General features: G+C 46.9%; 1 non-coding gene across 1 annotated transcript; it reads left to right on the forward strand.

Moving 5' to 3' along the window:
• The first annotated feature begins 6,111 nt into the window (after window positions 1-6,111).
• Window positions 6,112-6,249, forward strand: LOC119948450. Its single transcript, XR_005456845.1, has one exon. It is a non-coding gene; the product is annotated as a small nucleolar RNA SNORA7 (small nucleolar RNA).
• Window positions 6,250-6,905: the final 656 nt, after the last annotated feature.

Consider the following 6,905-nt stretch of genomic DNA (forward strand, 5'->3'; position numbering starts at 1 on the left):
ACATAGAAAGCACTTAAGAAACATTATTATTATCATTATTATTATTATCATTACTACTTCTGCTTTCAACCCAAGAATCCGATGAATGGAAGGAGAGGAAAGCAGCAGGCTAGGCTTGTAATCGTTTCTGTCATCGATATCGCTGTGGTTTGGGTTTCAGCAGGCTGTTTCTCTATGGTTGCCACTCCGATCCATTTCTCAAGACAACATCTGCCTGACGGCTGCTGTATTTCCATTGACAGTTGGGCCTTATCTGATTTCCTGGCGATTGATTTTTCCTAATGAATAACTCCCCAGTTCAGTCCACCAAGATCTTGTCAAAAGGCACAAGACACTTCCATGGTTAGTGTACTGTACTCCCAGCTGTGAACCCACTTGATGCTAATAGAGTCAAGGTGAGGATGGGTGAGTCACATTTTACCAACATCTCCCCGGGCTGCCTGTTTTGAATTTCGACACTGGCCCCGCCGTGCTTATTGTGTTTGAGCTTTCCCTATTCTGCATTTCTTTCCATGTTTAATTTCATGCATTAATCGCACTGAATGTTGTCAGAAGCAATAAGATTGGATTCATGTTATTTTCATGCCATTTTCAGAGCCCAAGCCGAGCAAAGTAGATTTCCTCCTCTGGTGGGGCCCTGCGTGCATCTCTCCTGTGACATTTCGCTGATGCAAAGAGACTGTGACAAATCAACTTCCCATGTAATTACAGAATATGAATGTGCAACATCCACCAGACAATTATTTCTTTTTTTTTTTCCCCTGGGCTTTTTGTCACCTTCCTCCCCACTCCCCGTTAGGAATGAAACCCCATTTATACCTTCTGTTTTGCCCCTACTGCTCTTCTGAAAGTTCTGACTTGCATTCCCAAATCACCACGAGCCTCCCCCTCGGCTTCACTCTTCCAATCACCATGAGTCTGCTGGACAAGGAACTGTAGTCCTGTGAGGCGAAGGAAGCCCCCAGACAAAGAGCTACTTGGAGCCCAAGAAAATTCAATTGAAAGGAAATGGGGAAGAAAAATGAGAAAATGCTATTTTGGAAAAAAAAGCCCAAACTGTAACTAGAAAGAAACCTTTTCAAATTGCTTAAAAGGATCAAACGATGTAACTACAATATGTAAACAGGGAAGGCTGCCAGGCACTCTTAGCAATCCTGTTTCCCTGTGACCTTTTTTTCCCTCCCCTCCAGTTCTCTGGGTGAGAAAAGAATGACCTAATTTAGGATGAATCAAATGTCATTTGGACAACGTCCAAGTAAACAGTTAACCAAACTACTAGAGCAGGGCTTGAACAAGCAGTTAAATTTAATTTTCTATACCATTACTATCTTTAAGTGATGGTGGTGGTGGTTGGGGCAGGGGCAGGGGGGTAGATTTTGTTTTAGGTTCTATTGGCCCGGTCCCCAGTCTACTAAGGGCCCAGACATTTCATTTGTGCTTTGTTCTCACCCAGCATGCTCTTTGTTTGGAGTTGGTAGTGATGGATGGATGTGGCATAAAAAACCCTACAAAATCACTCAAAGAGACTGAGCGGGTGAGGATTAGAGGCAACCAGCTGGCTAGAATTAAATTGGCAGGGTTCAGCCAATGAAAGTCAACATGCCAAGATTTAGTCCTCTGTTAGGTCATCTGTTTCCCCCTAACTGAACAACTCTTGGATATTTATAGACATAAATGAATTTTTATTCCCTACAATAGCCAATAACTTGTCATTTCTGGTATTTGAATGTCAGTCGGAGGGAAAACAAGGGCTTGTATAAAGAAACCTCAAGTGTAGCCTCCTTCTGACTTCAAGTGGAAAGAAAAGAAGGGAGCTCCTTTGGAAATGTTTTTATCCTGAAATAAAATCTGCTCAAAAATGAATTTGGGGAGAGTTCAATTAGTTTACCCTTGGATGGGAAATAACCACCCACTATTCAGATGGAAACAAGTCCCTCTAAACAAGGTCTTGAAAGTCTGGGCATTTAAAAATGGGAATGAAACAGGCTATTTTCTTCACTTTCCAATGACCTGAGGACCTTATGTCTGTGTGTGGTAGAGCTGTGGGCAGAAGTGATGATGATAATGGTATTTTCTAAGCTCTTCCTATTGCTGTGCCCTGTGTTAAGCACTGAGGAAAATATAATATAATTAAATCAGACATCATCCTTGTCCCACAAGGACCTCACAACCTAAGAGTAGGGGCAGGCCAGGCAGAAACCCCGAATCAGAAGAGACTGATATATCAGAGGTCTAGGCAGGTGGTAAGGACAACTACTCTTGAATCTTGGCTCATGGGGCTAAACGATTAAGGTTCTTCTGCACTTGAATCTGTGCCTTTTGGGCACTTGATATTCATCCCACCCTCAGCCCCACAGCACTTCTGTACATACCCATAATTTATTTACTGATATTAATGTCTGTTTCCCCCTCTAGATGGTTAACTTGTTGAGGGCGGAGAACGTGTCTACCGATTCGGCTGTATTGTATTCATCTAAGCACTTAGTAAAATTCTCTGCACACAGTAAGAGCTCATTAAATACCATTGATTGACTAACCGACTGATTCTCCTGAATCAAGCTGCTGCGCTAATTCCTGCTGCCCAATCTCTTTTCTGCTACGAGCCCCAGTATCTGCTTACTGTCCATTGCACTTCCTTGTCTATTTACCTAGATCTCTGTCTGGGGACTAGCCGTCTTTACCTGCAATCAATCGGTCAATCGATCATTGGTATTTATAGTGTTTACTGGGTGCAGCAGACCGTAGCAAATGCTGGGGAAAGTACAATACATCTGAGTCAGTAGGCACGATCCCTGCCCATGGATAGCTTATAGTCTTCAGGGGGAGTCAGACATTAAAACGGCATACAGAAAGAGGAAACACTGGGGAGATACAAGGTAATCAGGTTGTCTCACGTGGGGCTCACAGTCTTAATTCCCATTTTACAGATGAGGTAACTGAGGCACACCTCCAACTTAGACTGTGAGCCCCATGTGAGACAGGGCTTAACAAATGTCATTACAAATATCTGAACAGTTTCCTACATGTTTGGCTGATCCATTTCTGAAGGGAAATGTTCACAGGGCATCAACCCTCGGTTAGGGATCATGATGAGATCCTCTCATTCTCTGTCTCCTAAACCTGACCCCTTGCATCTTCAGAGCATCAGTAGAGTCACCCACAGTCCTTTTGAACAGTTCCCCAAGCAGTTCTCTAAGAGCCCAGGCTTGGGAGTCAGAGGTCATGGGTTCTAATCCTGGCTCCGTCACTTGTCAGCTGCATGGCTTAGTGGAAAGAGCACAGGCTAGGGAGTCAGAGGTTGTGGGTTCTAATCCCGGCTTCGTCACTTGTCAGCTGTGTGGCTTTGGGCAAGTCACTTTGGGCAAGTCACTACACGCGCAAGGCAGCGCGTGTAGACAACTCGTTCAAGGAGTTTGGAAAGGAATGGTAGGAGGGAGATGGGGCGATAACTAGAAAGTGAGGTGGGGTCGAGAGGGTTTTTTTAGGATGGGAGAGACATAGGCACGTTTGAAGGCAGAGGGGAAGGAACCAGTGGAGAGTGAGTGGTTGAAGATGGAAGTTAAGGAGGGGAGAAGGGACTGTCCCGAGGTGACCCTCGGGTACTGGCCATCTCAAGGTCAAAAGCTATCTCGTGACCACCTGAGCCAGCAGGCGGAACTCGGAAGTGGGGGTGGGATACCGCCCCCATGACCAAATCTGCTAGATTGACAGCCCAAGCTGGGAATACAGAAGGTGTCCCTCGCCCCCGTGCCAATCAAATTAGGTATGGAGGAGGCGGGGAGGGCAGAGATTGGATAGACAGAGGCCGGAAGCTGGAATGGCCTAGGGGCACAGGCAATAAATACCTGTCGCCTCTGACCTTTGGGGGCAGAACACCAGGACACGCAGCAGCAGGAGCAGCAGCAGCAGCCCCCGTGTCTCTCCCTGCCCAGAAGGCCAGATGCCCGTTCTACAACCAGAACCAACACACTGAGGCAAGGGCCGCGGGATGGGTGAGTGTCTCGTGGGTGGGACCCAGGTATCCCGCTGCTGATGGGAATTATGAGTGGATTCCTCCCATGTAGGGAGAGCACATTGTGAGAGCTAGCCGCCCACCACGTGCGCGGGTAATGTAATGAATTCTTCCCATGTGGGAAAGTAAGTGGATTCTTCCCGAGTGGGAAGTGCACATGGGTGAGAGTTAACCAACTCACCCACGTGCAATTAACGGATGATTGTGTTCTTCCCGTGTAGGGAAGCTCTAATATTGCTAATTGATTATATTCCTCCCGAAAGGGAAGCTCAATCCATTGCGTCTAAACAATTACATAAATTCAATTCACCTCGCGGAATAAATTTTATATAAAACTTAGGCTTTCCATCCCCGGCCTCTCTCTCTCTCTCGCCTCGCCGATCACTGAACGAACCCATCCCCGGACGACGGGTGACAGGGACGGAGCAAGAGATTTCATGAGATGAGAGGGAATGGGGTCAGAAGCACAGTTGGCCAGAGTAGCACTTGAGAGGAGGGAGGAGAGCTCCTCTGAGGATACTGCTGGGAAGGGTGGGAGAGTAGTGGAGAGTGTTGAGAGCTGGGCGGTTGGAGAAGACGGGGGAGTGACTTTGGGGAGCTCAGACCTGATGGATTTAATTTTATTAATGAAGTAGGAGGCCAGATCGTTGGGTGTGAGGGAAGGAGGAGGGGAAGGAACCGGGGGCCTGAGAAGGGAGTTGAATGTACGGAAGAGCTGATGGGGATGATGGGCATGGGTGCTCAGAGAAGTTAAGTGACTTGCCCAAGGTCACACAGCAGACATGTGGGGGAGCCGGGATTCGAACCCATGACCTCTGACTCCAAAGCCAATGCTCTTTCCACTGAGCCATGCTGCTCAGGTTGTTGCCTGTCCCGCCGTCAACCCCTGGCCCACGTCCTCCCCCTGGCCTGGAATGCCCTCCCTCCGCACATCTGCCAAGCTAGCTCTCTTCCTCCCTTCAAAGCCCGAGAGCTCACCTCCTCCAGGAGGCCTTCCCAGACTGAGCCCCCTCCTTCGTCTCCCCCTCCTCCCCTTCCCCATCCCCCCGCCGTACCTCCTTCCCCTCCCCACAGCACCTGTATATTTGTATATATGTTTATACATTATTTGTTTATTTATTTTACTTGTACATATTTACTATTTTATTTATTTTATTTTGTTAATGTTTTGTTTTGTTGTCTGTCTCCCCCTTCTAGACTGTGAGCCTGCTGTTGGGTAGGGACCGTCTCTATATGTTGCCAACTTGTACTTCCCAAGTGCTTAGTACAGTGCTCTGCACACAGTAAGCGCTCAATAAATACGATTGAATGAATGAATGAATGGGTTCAAATCCCGGCTCCGCCAGCTGTCAGCTGTATGACTTTGGATAAGCAGCGTGCCTCGGTGGAAATAGCACGGGCTTTGAAGTCAGTAGTCATGGGTTCAAATCCTGGCTCCGCCAATTGTCAGCTGTGTGACTTTGGGCAAATCACTTAACTTCTCTGTGCCTCAGTAACCTCATCTGTAAAATGGGGATTGACTGTGAGCCCCTGTGGGGCAACCTGATCACCTTGTAACCTCCCCAGTACTTAGAACAGTGCTTTGCACATAGTAAGCACTTAATAAATGCCATTATTATAATGTAGAAGCCGCGTGGCTCAGTGGAAAGAGCATGGGCTTTGGAGTCAGAGGTCATGTGTTCGAATCCCGGCTCCCCCACATGTCTGCTGTGTGACCTTGGGCAAGCCACTTAACTTCTCTAAGCCTCAGTTACCTCATCTGTAAAATGGGGATTAAGACTGTGAGCCCCACGTGGGACAAACTGATCACCTTATATCCCCCCCAGCGCTTAGAACAGTGCTTTGCACATAGTATGGGCTTAATAAATGCCATCATTATTATTATTATTATTATTAAGTCATTTAACTGCTCTGTGCCTTAGTCACCTCATCTGTAAAATGGAGATTAAAACTGTGAGCCCCCCGTGGGACAACCTGATCACCTTGTAACCTCCCCAGCGCTTAGAACAGTGCTTTGCACATAGTAAGCGCTTAACAAATACCATTATTATTATTATCTAGTGGGGTGGGAGAATATTTATATAAGAACTGTGGGGTTTCCCCTCTCAGGGTCGCACCTGGAGAGTTCCCAGTACTCTACCAGTCTCGGCTAGGGGAGGGAGAGTCAAGCCGAGGAATATCCATTCCGTTCCTAGCTTGGGCAGTGGCTAGCCAGGGGAAGGCAATCTGCTGCAAGTCAAAACTCACCTGTGCTGGGCATGGGAGAGAATCAATGCCGGGGACTCAGGTTTACTGTGCGGAAGGAGGCGATGGTAAACCATTTCAGGATTTTTACCAAGACAACTCTCTGGATACACTACCAGAGTGATTGCAGATGGATATGGGGCGTTCTGGGAGAAATGTGCCCATGGTGTCGCTATGGGTCAGGGACGACTCGGCAGCATAAGCCAAGACAAGACTGTGGGGTCGGAGGAAGTAGCAAAGTGCTTAAGGGGTACATGACCAAGTTTATCAGTAATAATAGTAATGATAATAATAATAATAATGGCATTTGCTAAGTGCTTACTATGTGCAAAGCACTGTTCTAAGTGCTGGCACTGTTCTAAGCATTAATGCAGAGGGGTGGGCACTAGTTTCCAGTACCTGGACTTCAACATCACCTTTCTGTCCTGCCCCAGATAGAAACTGCAGATTAGTGCTACAATCAATCAAGAAATGGTATTTATTGAGCACTTACTCTGTGTAGTGCACTGTACTGAGCGATTGAGAGAGTCCAATAGAGTTGGTTGGCACGATCCCTGACCTAAGGAGCTTACAACCTAGTGGGAAAGACTGATGCTAAAATGCTTTACAGGTAGGCTGTATATATGTATATGTTTGCACATATTTATTA

The sequence above is a fragment of the Tachyglossus aculeatus genome, chromosome X4 (assembly GCF_015852505.1).
Source record: "Tachyglossus aculeatus isolate mTacAcu1 chromosome X4, mTacAcu1.pri, whole genome shotgun sequence".
Classification (NCBI taxonomy): Eukaryota; Metazoa; Chordata; class Mammalia; order Monotremata; family Tachyglossidae; genus Tachyglossus; species Tachyglossus aculeatus.